The sequence below is a fragment of the Felis catus genome, chromosome E3 (genome assembly GCF_018350175.1).
Source record: "Felis catus isolate Fca126 chromosome E3, F.catus_Fca126_mat1.0, whole genome shotgun sequence".
NCBI classification, from domain to species: Eukaryota; Metazoa; Chordata; class Mammalia; order Carnivora; family Felidae; genus Felis; species Felis catus.
Genome location: NC_058383.1, coordinates 15,759,844 through 15,775,582, shown reverse-complemented (window position 1 = coordinate 15,775,582; position 15,739 = coordinate 15,759,844). Strand labels below are relative to the sequence as shown.

Genomic DNA, 15,739 nt, shown 5'->3' with positions numbered 1-15,739 from the left:
ATGGTTCTTCTCTTTTTTTTTTGTTAATGTGATGTATCACGTTGATTGATTTGCGAATGTTGAACCAGCCCTGCATCCCAGGAATGAATCCCACTTGATCATGGTGAATAATTCTTTTTATATGCTGTTGAATTCGATTTGCTAGTATCTTATTGAGAATTTTTGCATCCATATTCATCAGGGATATTGGCCTGTAGTTCTCTTTTTTTACTGGGTCTCTGTCTGGTTTAGGAATCAAAGTAATACTGGCTTCATAGAATGAGTCTGGAAGTTTTCCTTCCCTTTCTATTTCTTGGAATAGCTTGAGAAGGATAGGTATTATCTCTGCTTTAAATGTCTGGTAGAACTCCCCTGGGAAGCGATCTGGTCCTGGACTCTTATTTGTTGGGAGATTTTTGATAACCGATTCAATTTCTTTGCTGGTTATGGGTCTGTTCAAGCTTTCTATTTCCTCCTGATTGAGTTTTGGAAGTGTGTGGGTGTTCAGGAATTTGTCCATTTCTTCCAGGTTGTCCAATTTGTTGGCATATAATTTTTCATAGTATTCCCTGATAATTGTTTGTATCTCTGAGGGATTGGTTGTAATAATTCCATTTTCATTCATGATTTTATCTATTTGGGTCATCTCCCTTTTCTTTTTGAGAAGCCTGGCTAGAGGTTTGTCAATTTTGTTTATTTTTTCAAAAAACCAACTCTTGGTTTCGTTGATCTGCTCTACAGTTTTTTTAGATTCTATATTGTTTATTTCTGCTCTGATCTTTATTATTTCTCTTCTTCTGCTGGGTTTAGGCTGCCTTTGCTGTTCTGCTTCTAGTTCCTTTAGGTGTGCTGTTAGATTTTGTATTTGGGATTTTTCTTGTTTCTTGAGATAGGCCTGGATTGCAATGTATTTTCCTCTCAGGACTGCCTTCACTGCGTCCCAAAGCGTTTGGATTGTTGTATTTTCATTTTCGTTTGTTTCCATATATTTTTTAATTTCTTCTCTAATTGCCTGGTTGACCCACTCATTCGTTAGTAGGGTGTTCTTTAACCTCCATGCTTTTGGAGGTTTTCCAGACTTTTTTCTGTGGTTGATGTCAAGCTTCATAGCTTTGTGGTCTGAAAGTATGCATGGTATAATTTCAATTCTTGTAAACTTATGAAGGGCTGTTTTGTGACCCAGTATATGATCTATCTTGGAGAATGTTCCATGTGCACTCGAGAAGAAAGTATATTCTGTTGCTTTGGGATGTAGAGTTCTAAATATATCTGTCAAGTCCATCTGATCCAATGTCTCATTCAGGGCCCTTGTTTCTTTATTGACCATGTGACTAGATGATCTATCCATTTCTGTAAGTGGGGTGTTAAAGTCCCCTGCAATTACCACATTCTTATCAATAAGGTTGCTTATGTTTATGAGTAATTGTTTTATATATTTGGGGGCTCCGGTATTCGGCTCATAGACATTTATAATTGTTAACTCTTCCTGATGGATAGACCCTGTAACTATTATATAATGTCCTTCTTCATCTCTTGTTACAGCCTTTAATTTAAAGTCTAGTTTGTCTGATATAAGTATGGCTACTCCAGCTTTCTTTTGGCTTCCAGTCGCATGATAAATAGTTCTCCATCCCCTCACTCTCAATCTAAAGGTGTCCTCAGGTCTAAAATGAGTCTCTTGTAGACAGCAAATAGATGGGTCTTGTTTTTTTATCCATTCTGATACCCTATGTCTTTTGGTTGGCGCATTTAATCCATTTACATTCAGTGTTATTATAGAAAGATACGGGTTTAGAGTCATTGTGATGTCTGTATGTTTTATGCTTGTAGTGATGTCTCTGGGACTTTGTCTCACAGGGTCCCCCTTAGGATCTCTTGTAGGGCTGGTTTAGTGGTGACAAATTCCTTCAGTTTTTGTTTGTTTGGGAAGACCTTTATCTCTCCTTCTATTCTAAATGACAGACTTGCTGGATAAAGGATTCTCGGCTGCATATTTTTTCTGTCTAGCACCCTGAAAATCTCGTGCCAATTCTTTCTGGCCTGCCAAGTTTCAAAAGAGAGATCAGTCACGAGTCTTATAGGTCTCCCTTTATATGTGAGGGCACGTTTACCCCTTGCTGCTTTCAGAATTTTCTCTTTATCCTTGTATTTTGCCAGTTTCACTATGATATGTCATGCAGAAGATCGATTCAAGTTACGTCTGAAGGGAGTTCTCTGTGCCTCTTGGATTTCAATGCCTTTTTCCTTCCCCAGTTCAGGGAAGTTCTCAGCTATGATTTCTTCAAGTACCCCTTCAGCACCTTTCCCTCTCTCTTCCTCCTCTGGGATACCAATTATGCGTATATTATTTCTTTTTAGTGTATCACTTAGTTCTCTAATTTTCCCCTCATACTCCTGGATTTTTTTATCTCTCTTTTTCTCAGCTTCCTCTTTTTCCATAACTTTATCTTCTAGTTCACCTATTCTCTCCTCTGCCTCTTCAAGCCGAGCTGTGGTGGTTTCCATTTTGTTATGCATTTCGTTTAAAGCGTTTTTCAGCTCCTCGTGACTGTTCCTTAGTCCCTTGATCTCTGTAGCAAGAGATTCTCTGCTGTCCTGTATACTGTTTTCAAGCCCAGCGATTAATTTTATGACTATTATTCTAAATTCGCTTTCTGTTATATTATTTAAATCCTTTTTGATCAGCTCATTAGCTGTTGTTATTTCCTGGAGATTCTTCTGAGGGGAATTCTTCCGCTTGGTCATTTTGGATAGTCCTTGGCGTGGTGAGGACCTGCAGGGCACTTCCCCTGTGCTGTGGTGTATAACTGGAGTTGGTGGGCGGGGCCGCAGTCAGACCTGATGTCTGCCCCCAGCCCACCGCTGGGGCCACATTCAGACTGGTGTGTGCCTTCTCTTCCCCTCTCCTAGGGGTGGGATTCACTGTGGGATGGTGTGGCCTGTCTGGGCTACTTGCACACTGCCAGGCTTGTGATGCTGGGGATCTGGCGTATTAGCTGGGGTGGGTAGGCAAGGTGCACAGGGGCAGGAGGGGCAGGCTTAGATCGCTTCTCCTTAGGTGATCCACTTCAGGAGGGGCCCTGTGGCAGCGGGAGGGAGTCAGATCCGCAGCCAGAGGTTTGGCTCCGCAGAAGCGCAGAGTTGGGTGTTTGTGCGGAGCGAGCAAGTTCCCTGGCAGGAACTGGTTCTCTTTGGGATTTTGGCTGGGGGATGGGCGGGGGAGATGGCGCTGGCGAGCGCCTTTGTTCCCCACCAAACTGAGCTCTGTGGTCAGGGGGCTCAAAGAGTTCAGACTTTGAAGCTGATTAGATTCGTGTTTAAAACCTTTCACTGATACTAACTGGCTTTATAACATCCGATACACTACTGTTATTCTCTGTGTCTCTGTTTTTTAAACTATAAAATGGAGAAGATGATGATGATAATGATGATATCATCCAAAATTTACTGAATATCTGTTGTGTGCTAGGCACTTTGTTAAGCTCTTTACATGCATTACTTCACTGATGTTTCATATTTATCCTTTCATACTTACCCATAGGTACTTTCAAAACCATTTTATAAATAAAGGACTATGTCTCTCAGAGAGGTTGAGGAGCTTTTCCTCACTCACAGTTGAAAACAGGTAAGCTAGGGCATGGACCAAGTCTTTCTGTCTTCAGGAATGGTACTCTTAATCTCTATGTTATATTTAGTTTACAGGGCTTTTGAGTAGTAAATAAAATAATGAGTGTCAAAGTGGCTAATCACAGGCTTTTGAGTCAGATGAACAGAGATTTAAATTCCAGCTCAATCCTTTATTAGTTGTAATAATAAACCCTGGATGAGTTTCTTGATTTTTCCAGTTCTTAGTTACCTCATCCTCCCCCTTTCCTTATCCTAGAAATAGAGATGGTAATAATATCCAATAGGGATGGTAATAATACCCACTTCATAGGGTCGTTGTGAGAATTAAATTAGAATGACTATTAACATTTAGCCCAGGGACGCCTGGATGTCTCAGTCTACTTGGGCTCAGGTCATGATCTCACGATTCATGGGTTCAGGCTTCGCATCAGGTTCTCTGCTGACAACTCAGAGCCTGCTTCAGATTCTGTCTTCTCTCTCTGCCCCTCCCCCACTTGCGCTCTGTCTTCTCCATCTCAAAAGTAAATAAACATTAAAAAAATTTTAATAAAATAAAATTACTGTCAAGCCCCTAGCATAGAACCTGGCGTAAATAGTCCTTATTATTAGAATATTATTTTTATAATATTGTATATTACATAAATATAATAATCTAATAATAACTTATGCTCTCAGAAAAAAAACAACTGGGAAACTAGCACAGTCAAGTGCTTCATGGACTTTTGTTAATGTTATCACACATTCTCCTGTAGCCTTGTTTAGGGTAGAGATAGTCTTAACTCATGAAATGTTTGTCTAACAGAGCAAATTGGGCACCTGATTTGAACAACCCTAGTGGGGAAACTGACATGGCAGGTGGGGAGTTTCAGCATTAGAATAGCAGTATTTGAAACTACTTGTAGATGTCTGATCTTTCCTTGTCATATTTTTCCTGTTTTTGTTTGTTTAGTTTGCCTGTTTATGAACTTTACATAAATGGGATCATAGTCTGTTTTCTTCTTTCTTGCATGTGTCTTCCCTTCTTTCCTTCCTTCCAGTCCTCCCTGTCTTCTTTTTCTTAACATTATCTTGAGATTTATTTTTAGATGTATAGCTATCATCAGTTTGGTTTTATTGCCACAATACTATTCTGTGATATAGCTTACTTATACATTTATGCTATTGATGAGCATTTGGGTTGTTTTTGGTTTGGAGCTATGTACATTTTTTAAGGTGTGTCCTTTCAAGAGCTTCTCAAAAAATAAACACTTAGGAATAGAGTTGGTAGAGTCATGGAGGATATGATGTTCAACTTCACACAGTAATGCCAGATTTTTTTCTAAGGAGTTTGCAGTGGTTTACACTGCCACTGTCATAGTATAAAAATTCCCAGGGATCTGTATCTATAAGTCTGGCTTTTTTTTTTTTAAGTTAATATTTTATGTTTATCTTTCATTCACATACATGTATGTAGTTTTAAACTTACATGTACATCTGCACCAAATATTTAGGTAGTAAAATTAGAATCTTTTGGTGCACAGAAATATGATGCATTTTACAACCATCTTATTTAATTATGTAGGGCAGCCTGGTTTTTTAATTTTCTGATTGGGTAAAAGTAAATGGTACCTTACTGTGATTTTAATTGCTAATTCTCTGATTAAGGGAATTTGAGTACCATATATGTGTGTGTGTGTGTGTTTAATTTTAATTCCAGTAGAGTTAATATACAGTGTTGTATTAGATTGGGTATACAATATAGTGATTCAATAATTCCATACTTCATCCAGTGCTCATTATAAGTGTACTCTTAATCCGTTTCACCTACTTCACCTATCTCCCCCACCCCCCACCCAACTTCCCTCTGGCATCTGGCAACCATCAGTTTGTCCTCTACAGTTAAGAGTCTGTTTTATGGGGTACCTGGATGGCTCAGTCAGTTGAGTGTCTAACTCTTGATTTTGGCTTGGATCGTGATCCCATGATCCCTGAGCATGGAGCCTGCTTAGATTCATATTCTCTCTCTCTCTCTCTCTCTCTCTCTCTCTCTCTCTCTCTCTCTCTCCCCTTCTCTGACCATCTAGCCTGCTTGCTCTCTCGCTCCCTCTCAAATTGAAAAAAAAAGAGTCTGTGTTTTGGTTTTTCCCTTTTTTCCTTTGCTTGCTTTGTTTCTTAAATTCCACATATGAGTAGAATCATATGGTGCTTGTCTTTCTCTGACTGAATGACTTCACTTAGCATTATAGCCTCTAGATCCATCCATGCTGTTGCAGATGGCAAGATATTCTTTTTTATGGCTCAGTAATAATATTCCATTGTATATATATTCTACCTCTTTTTTATCCATTCATCTATTGATGGACACTTGGGCTGCACCCATAATTTGGCTATTATAAATAATGCTGCAATAAACATAGGGGTGCATATATCTTTTTGAATTATTGTTTTTGTATTCTTTGGGTAAATACCCAGTAGTGGAACTCCTGGGTCATATGGTAAGTCTATTTTCAATTTTTTGATGAACCTCCACATGCCTTTCCACAGTGGCTGCATCAGTTTGCATTCTCCACATCATCAACAACAGTTGTTGTTTCTTGTGTTTTTGATTTTAGCCATTTTGACAGGTGTGAGGTGATATCTCATTGTGGTTTTGATCTACATTTCCCTGATGATGAGTGATATTGAGCATCTTTTCATGTGTCTGTTGGCCATCTGTATGTCTTCTTTGGAGAAATGTCTGTACAAATCTTCTGCCCAAGTTATTAATTGGATTATTTGGTTTTTGGGTATTGAGTTGTATAAATTCTTTATATATTTTGAATACTAACCCTTTATCAGATGTGTCATTTGCTAATATCTTCTCCCATTCTGTAGGTTGCCTGTTAGTTTTGTTGATTGTTTCCTTCACTGTGCAGAAGCTTTTTATTTTGAAGTATTCCCAATAGTTTGTTTTTGTTTTCTTGCCTTGAGACATATCTAGAAATATGTTACTTTGGCCAATGTCAGAGAAATTATTGCCTGTGCTCTTTTCTAGGATTTTTATGGTTTCAGGTCTCACATTTAGGTCTTTAATCCATTTTGAGTTTACTTTTGTGTATGGTGTGAGAAAGTGGTCCAATTTCATTCTTTTACATGTAGCTGTCCAGTTTTCACAGCACCATTTGTTGAAGAGATGTCTTTTTCCCATTGCATATTCTTTCCTGCTTTGTTGAAGATTATTTGACCATATAATTGTGGGTTTATTCTGGGTTCTATTCTGTTCCATTGATGTATGTGTCTCTTTCAGTGCCAGTACCATACAGTTTTTTTTTTAATTTTTTTTAATCTTTATTTTTGAGAGAGAGAGAGAGAGTGTGTGTGAATGGGAGAGGGGCAGAGAGAGAGGGAGACACAGAATCCGAAGCAGGCTCCAGGCTCTGAGCTGTCAGCACAGAGCCCGACGTGGGGCCCGAACTCATGAACCGTGAGATCATGATCTGAGCTGAAGTCGGATGCCCAACCGACTGCGCCACCCAGGCGCCCCGCCAGTACCATACTGTTTTAATTACAACAGCTTTGTAATACAACCTGAAGTCTAGAATTGTGATGCCTCTAGCTTTGTTCTTTCTCAAGATTGCTTTGGCTATTTGGGGTCCTTTGTGATTCCATACAAATTTAGAATTGTTTGTTCTAGTTCTGTGAAAAATGCTGTTGGTGTTTTGATAGGGATTGCATTAAATCTACAGACTGCTTTGGGTAGTGTAGACATTTTAACAATATTTGTTCTTCTAATCCATAAGCATGGAATGTCTTTCCATTTCTTTGTGTCACCTTCAGTTTTTTCATCAGTGTTTTATAGTTTTCAGAGTACAGGTCTTTCACCTCCTTGGTTAAGTTTATTCCTAGGTATTTTATTATTTGGAGTGAATGGGATTGTTTTCTTCATTTTTCTTCCCACTACTTCATTATTAGTGCATAGAAATACAATGGATTTCTGTATATTGGTTTTGAATCCTGAGACCTTACTGAATTCATTTATCAGTTCTAGTAGTTTTTGGTAAAGTCTTTAGGGTTTTCTAGATATAGTATCATGTCATGTGCAAATAGTGAAAGTTCTTTTTCTTTCTTACAAATTTGTATACCTTCTATTTCTTTTTCTTGTCTGATTGCTGCAGCTAGGACTTCCAGTACTGTGTTGACTAAAAGTGGTGAGAGTGGACATCCTTGTCTTGTTCCTGATTTTAGGGGAAAAGCTCTCAGTTTTGCACCACTGAGTATGATGTTAGCTTTAATTTTTTCACATGTGGCCTTTATTATGTTGAGTTATGTTCCCTCTAAACCCAATTTGTTGAATTTTTTTTAATCATGAATGTATGTTGTACTTTGTCAAATGCTTTTTCTGCATCTGTTGAAATGATTGTATGGTTTTTATTCTTTCTCGTATTGATGTGACATATTATGTTGATTGATTTGTGGATATTGAACCACACTTGCATCCCTGCAAGAGCACCTTATATTTTCAGTGGCCATTTGTGGTTCTGTTTTGTGAAATGCCTGTTTATGATCCTTGCCCATTTTCAGAAGGGTAAGTTTCATTGTTTTCTTTGTGATAGGCTTTACCTGATATATATGTTGCAAACTCCTTGTCCCAGTAGCTTGTCTTTTGACTTTGTTTATAATCTCTTTTGATGAATGTAGATTTTAAAGTTGTTGCATTTATCAATCTGTTCCTTCATGGTTTGAACCTTTCTGTGTTTTGTAGTGAAATTATTCCTCACTGTAAGGTCATAGAAATAGTCTACCATATTTTTCTAAAACTGAACAATTTTTTTCTTTCACATTAATTAGCCTGAAATTTATTATTCAACATGGTTTTCTTTTGTGTGTGTAAGATACAGATCCATTTTTAATTTATTTCCATACAGATGACCAGTTTTCTAGAAAGTTGTTGTTCTTCTAGTGATGTGTAGTACCAAGCTAGTTTAATATTGTGTTTACATGTATGTATTATTCTGTTAGTGAGATCTCTTCAATTTTACTCTGTTTTAATTATTGTTTCTCAAAAATGTCTTAGGGCAAGCCCCCTGCTTCATTCTTGTTCTCTCAGAAGGTCTTGACTATTTTTAGCCCTTTTTCCTCCATATTAATCATACCTAAATTTACACTGAATCTGTAGATAGACCCATAGCCATCATTATATTAATTAAGCCTTCCTATCCATGACACAGCATGATTCTCCATTTATTTAGGTCTTTGGCATCTTTTGATGGTATATTATAATGTTCTTCATAAAAGTCTTGTATTTCTTTTGATTAATTTATGATTAAGTGCCTTTTTTCTTGTTAATGTAAATGTGTTTTTAAATTTCTGTTGGTTGCATTTGTATAGAAATTCAAATGGATTTTATATATTTACATCCTGCAGTTTTCCTAATGTCTTATGTGTTTTATGTGCCTATGCTAGGACTTCCTATAGTAACAAGCAACCTGTTTTATTTTTATTTTTATTTTTTTCAATATATGAAATTTATTGTCAAATTGGTTTCCATACAACACCCAGTGCTCATCCCAAAAGGTGCCCTCCTCAACACCCATTACCCACCCTCCCCTCCCTCCCACCCCCCCATCAACCCTCAGTTTGTTCTCAGTTTTTAAGAGTCTCTTATGCTTTGGCTCTCTTCCACTCTAACCTCTTTTTTTTTTTTTTTCCTTCCCCTCCTGCATGGGTTTCTGTTAAGTTTCTCAGGATCCACATAAGAGTGAAAACATATGGTATCTGTCTTTCTCTGTATGGCTTATTTCACTTAGCATAATACTCTCCGGTTCCATCCATGTTGCTACAAAGGGCCATATTTCATTCTTTCTCATTGCCACGTAGTACTCCATTGTGTATATAAACCACAATTTCTTTATCCATTCATCAGTTGATGGACATTTAGGATCTTTCCATAGTTTGGCTATTGTTGAGAGTGCTGCTATAAACATTGGGGGTACAAGTGGCCCTATGCATCAGTACTCCTGTATCCCTTGGGTAAATTCCTAGCAGTGCTATTGCTGGGTCATGGGGTAGATCTATTTTTAATTTTTTGAGGAACCTCCACACTGTTTCCCAGAGCGGCTGCACCAATTTGCATTCCCACCAACAGTGCAAGAGGGTTCCCGTTTCTCCACATCCTCTCCAGCATCTATAGTCTCCTGATTTGTTCATTTTGGCCACTCTGACTGCCATGAGGTGGTATCTGAGTGTGGTTTTGATTTGTATTTCCCTGATGAGGAGCGACGTTGAGCATCTTTTCATGTGCCTGTTGGCCATCCGGATGTCTACTTTAGAGAAGTGTCTATTCATGTTTTCTGCCCATTTCTTCACTGGGTTATTTGTTTTTCGGGTGTGGAGTTTGGTGAGCTCTTCATAGATTTTGGATACTAGCCCTTTGTCTGATAAGTCATTTGCAAATATCTTTTCCCATTCCGTTGCCTTTTAGTTTTGTTGTTTCCTTTGCTGTGCAGAAGCTTTTTATCTTCATAAGTTCCCAGTAGTTCATTTTTGACAAGCAACCTGTTTTAAAGCAGTGGTTGTTGACTTAGGCCAATTTGCTCCCCTGGGGGATGTTTGGCAGTGTCTGAAATGTTTTTGGTTGTTACAGTAGTTGGGTGGTGGCACTATTGTGTGTGTGGTTGCCCTTTTGTCTGCAATATACATTTACAACTAATCCAAATCCGCATTCAAGTAACACTACACCACTTCATTGGTAGTGCAAGTGCCTTATTATAACAAAATATTTGTCTTTTCTCTGTCCTTTGTATCATTGCTTTCATTCACTTCACTTATACATAAGCCACATACTCAAATACATTGATGCTATTATTATTTTGAACAAATTCTTATCTGTTAGATCATTTAAGAATAAAAAATGAAAGTTTTGAATTTACTTTCACTTATTACTTCTCTAATCCTTTTCCTTTCTTTATGTAGATCCAAGTTTCTGCCCCATTCTAAAGAACTCTTTTAACATTTCTTGCAAGGTAGGTCTTCTGGCAACGAATTCCCTTAATGTTTGTTTGTTTGTGAAAGTCTTTAATTTCCCCTTCACTTTTAAAGAATAACTTCACAGGATACAGAATTACAAGTTTGTGATTTTTTTTTTTCTCTCTCAGCACTTTAAATATTTCACTCCACTCTGTTTGCCTGCATGGTTTCTGAAGAGAAGTTGGAGGTATTTCTTATCTTTGCTTCTCTGTAGGCAAGATGTTTCCTCTGGCTTCTTCAAAGATTTTTTTCGTTATCTTTGGTTTTCTGCAATCTGAATATCGTATGCCTAGGTATAGTCTTTCTTTTCTTTTTCATTTTCGTTCCCCCCCCCCCCCCCCCCCCCCCCGCCTTTTGCATTGATTCTGCCAGATGGCCATTGATCTTCCTGGATCCGTGGTTTGGTGTATATATTAATCAGGGTTTTCCAGAGAAACAGAACCAATAGGATGGTGATATGTATATTTCTATTTATATATGTAAAGAGATTTATTCTGAGGAATTGACTCCTGTAATTTTGGAGGCTGAGAAGTCCCAAAATCTGCAGTTGGCAAGCTGGAGACCCAGGAGAGCAACTGATGTATTTCCAGTCTGAGTCTGAAGGCTTGTGAACCAGAAGAGCTCATGGTGTAAGTTCCAGTCTGAGGTCAGAAGTTCACTCTTACTCAGCCTTTTTGTTCTATTCAGATCTTCAATTAGTTGGATGAGAGCCACTCACATTAGGGAGGGCACTTTGCTTTACTCTATTGATTCAAATGTTAACCTCATTCAAAAACACTGTCACAGACATACCCGGAGTAATGGACTTAATGTCTGGGCATCCTATGGCCGAATCAAGTTGACACATAAAATTAACCATCATAGTATCTGAGATTAATTTGGGGAAATTCTCAGTTATTAATGTTTCAAATATTTTTTCTATTCTTTTTTGGCTTTCTTCTCCTTGTATTCCCATTACACGCATGTTACACTTTCCACGTTTCTTGGATATTCTGTTTTATCTTTTCAGTCTTTTTTTTTTCTCTCATTTCTATTCAGTTTTGGAAGTTTCTATTGACATATCCTCAAGCTCAGAGATTCTTTTCTCAGCTGTGTTCACTGCTAAAGAGCCCATCAAAGGCATTGTCCACTTCTGTTACAGTGTTTTTGATCTCTAGCATTTTTTCTTTCTTAGAATTTATATCTGTGTGCTTTATAGTATCTTCCTGTTCTTACATGTTGTCTACTTTTCCCATCAGAACCCTTAACATATTAATCCCTGGTCTGATAATTCCACCATTCCTGCCATATCCAAATCTGGTTCTGATGCTTGTTCAGTTTCTTCAAATTGGTTTTTGCCTTTTAGTATGCCTTATAATTTTTTGTTGAAAGCCATGCATGATGTGCTGGGTGATGGGAACTCTGGTGAGTAGTTCTTTAGTGATGTGGTGCTATGGTATCGGGGGAGGGGGGCATTCTGTAGTCCTAGGAGTAGGTCTCAGTCTTTTCATGAGCTGGTGCCCTTTAGCTGTGAACTTCACAGTACCTTTTAGTTTCATCCTCCCTCTGCCCCCCTTATGCTCTGTCTCTTAGGTTGGACAGGATGGCTGGAGAGGACTGGAATTGAGTATTTGCCTCTCCTCAGGTCAGTTAGGCTCTGGTAAATTAGTTTCTTTTGAGGGCAGGCCCCATTAAGAACCAAAGGCTCTGGCATATTTCTCCTGTCCCTGACAGAAGCAGAAGGGGATTTTTCTCTGATTTTTACAGTGAGAACCTGGAAGTACTCCAGATGGTAAAAACTCGCAAAAGTGTGGGGGTGCCCCCTGGAATCTTTAAGTCATAAGTTTGCCTACTCTGAGCCTCTAGCAGTTTGTTATGGTTCAGATTTTTCTGCCCCAGTACTGCTTTCCCCAGAGGTTTCTGCCTATAAGTCCGTGCTCTGGTAAGTCACGCTTCTTGGTATCTGCCTGTCTGTCTTTCCAGTTTGGGGGCAGCAGTTTGCCTTGTGACTTGATCTAAGAAGAGTTTGTTTGTTCAGCTTTTTACTTATTAGGATGGAAGGGGGACTTGGACTTCCAAGCTTCTTTCATGTTTGACCAGGAACTAGAAGCGCTCTTTTTATTTAAAAATTTTTTTTTCCTCTGTTTCATTCTGGATGGTTTAATCGCTTTGTCTTTTAAGTTCGCTAATCTTATCGTTTGAAATCCGGGTAATCTGGGGCGCCTGGGTGGCTCAGTCAGCTAAGCGTCTGACTTCAGCTCTGGTCATGATCTCACAGGCATTGGGTTCTGTGCTCTCAGTGCAGATCCTGCTTTGGATCCTCTGTCCCCCTCTGTCTCTGCCTCTCCCTTGCTCTCTCTCTCTTCAAAAATAAATACACGTTGAAAAAAAAAAGAAATATGTGATCTGCCATAACTATCTTGTTTATTTTTCAACTCAGAATTTTCATAATTCACAATTTGATTTGGGCCTTTTATATCTTCTGTGTTCCACTATGTGTGTTTTTGCCACACCTCCAAGCAGTTTTCCAGTTCTCAAAGGACACTGATGAAGTATCTCACAAATTTCACTCAATTCTGGCACTGTCTCTCTGGGAAGTGTCATATCACTGGACCCACAAGACTGCTTCCTCCTCAGGTGCCAGTCATAAGTCTACATTGTCACCTGTGCTCCTGGCTACAAATTGGAGGTTCCCACATTCCCCTCATTGGATCTATTAATTTGCTAGAGCCGCTCACAGAACTCAGGAAACCAGTTTACTTATTCTTTATTACAAAGGTTATTAAAGGATACAAATGACCACCCAGATGAAGAGATACATATTTATTATAGGGTGAGGTCTAGAAGGGTCTTGAACACAAGAGCTTCTCTTCCTGTGGAGTTTGAGGTATCCACCCTGCAGGTATATGGATGCATTCACCAACTTGGAAGCTCTCTGAACCTGTCCTTTTGGGCTGTTATGGAGACTTCATGACATAGGTGCGATTGATTAAATTATTGGCTATCAGTCACCAGCCTCTCTCCCCTTCTAGGAGATTGAGGTGTGGAATTGAAAGTTCCAACCCTTAGATCACACATTTGGTTCCCCTGGCGACTAGCCCCCATCCTTTGAAAACCTAGGGGCTTTCAAAAATTCACTTCATTAACAGAAGTAAAGACACCGGTATTCCTCTGGTTACTTAAGAAAGTCTAAGAGTTTTAGGAGCTCTTTCACAAAATGAGTGGTGAAGACCAAACCTGTATTTCTTATAAATCACAGTGTCACACATGTCTTGTATACTTGTATAACTATTCCATGAGCATATTGCATAGCTTTTAATGTGTTTATCTGTTACTATTCTAGTATCTCTGCCAGTTTTGGTTGATTATTTTTCTTATGTGTTGTATTTTCCTGCTTCTTTGCATGCCTGATAATATTTGACTTGATGCCAGATATGGATTTTACTTTGTTGGGTGCTGGGTATTTTTGTTTTTCTATAAATATTCTTTAGGTTTATTCTGGGATGCTATTAAATTATTTGAGCAGTTTGATCTTTGTATTTTAATTTTCTGATTTGTTAGTTAAGTCTGAAGAAGTACTTCGTCTAGGAGTAATTATTCCCCAGTCTTGAGTCAAAGACCTTCCTGAGTACTCTACCAATATCTGATGAAATAGGAGTTTTTCCATTTCATGTGGTGGGACCAGGTACTATTCCCAGCCCTGTGTGAGTCCTAGATGCAGTTCCTTGTTATTATTTCAGATAATTCTTTCTCCTTCGCAGATCTCCAAATTCTCTCTGTGCACCTTTCTCCTCTTTGATTCTCTGCCCTTCAGACTAACCACACAGATTTTCTCTGACTTGAAACTCCCATTTCCTCAATTTGGGGAATCCACCAAGCTCCACTTGGGTTCCCCTTGTACCACAGCCTGTAAACCTCTGAAGGGAAGATCTGGGGCAATCAGAAGGCTTACCTTATTTGTTCCCCATCTCTCAGGGATCATTGCTCTTTAATTCCTGATGTCCAACATTTGAACTGTTTTGTCATGTGTTGTGTGGAGTTTTTTTTAATTGTTTCAAATAGTGTTTCCCACTGGATTATTTTAAAGCATTTTACTTATAGGTATTTTAGTATGATCCTTTAAAAGAGAAGAGCTCTTTATTTTAATCTCAAGTCTTTTATATTGCTTAGACTGGTCACCTGTAGTCACCACTGTATCTCTGAGTTCATGAAATATTTATAAATTCATGTGCTAACTTGCTGTATTTCCCAGTGTATCAGTTTTGTCCTGTAACAATCATTTGATAGATCAGTGACCACCTTTAAATTGGAGGCAACTGATAACTATCTCTTTTCTCCTTTTCCTACTTTTTTATGTTGTCCTGGTTCCAGAGGCATATAACACCTTGATTTTTTTTTTTTTTTAACTAGAAAAATCTCTGTGGGACTCATTCTGAATTAAGTGTTTGTCATTTTCATACATAAAAAAAAACACATTTGATACATCTATTTTCTCCTAATACATATGTTGTCAAATTGGGTTCATATCCTGGCTTTACCACTTACTAATTGTGGGGCTTTGAGCCATACCTCTTTATGCTTCAGTTTCTTCATCTGTAAAATGGTGATAATTTTGGTGCTTACCTCAAATGGTTGTTGTGAGATTTTAGTGAATTAACATATGTAGAAATCTTAGGACAATGCTTGGCATATAATAAGTGCTATAAAAGTACATTAGCTATTGTTATTCATACCACTACCACTACTCCATCTATTACTAGTAGTATAAATGCAGGGAGAGAACCACCTAACCTTTCTTAGATTACATATGTTGACAAAGAATAGGTGACTGTGTGTAGTCTTGTTATGCTCTGAGTCCTTATTGATCTCTGAGATATTGGTATCCCTGTCCACCTGATTGCCGCTTGTCCTGCTGATATGTGCTGCTGCATTCTACAGCCAGTTAAGTCATGATCTCTCTTTCTAGCTCCACCATGGTTCGGTGGTTCTCCCTGCTGCACTGGCCCCCATCTTGACTCATATTAACTGTGAGAGGTCTGGCTATCCTATTTGGACAGTAAGACCTACAGCCCTCAGCTATAGAATCTCTTTGCCTTCCCTAAGGCAAACCCCTTTCTCATAGTATTTTTGCAGTTAGTAAAATTCTGCTAAGAACCCTCCGTTCCCTGGG

General features: G+C 38.5%; 1 protein-coding gene across 2 annotated transcripts in view; it reads left to right on the top strand.

The window, feature by feature from the left end:
- The window catches only part of TPST1 (tyrosylprotein sulfotransferase 1), a 150,226-nt gene that overhangs the window by 44,661 nt on the left and 89,826 nt on the right, over nt 1–15,739 (top strand). The window lies entirely within an intron of this gene.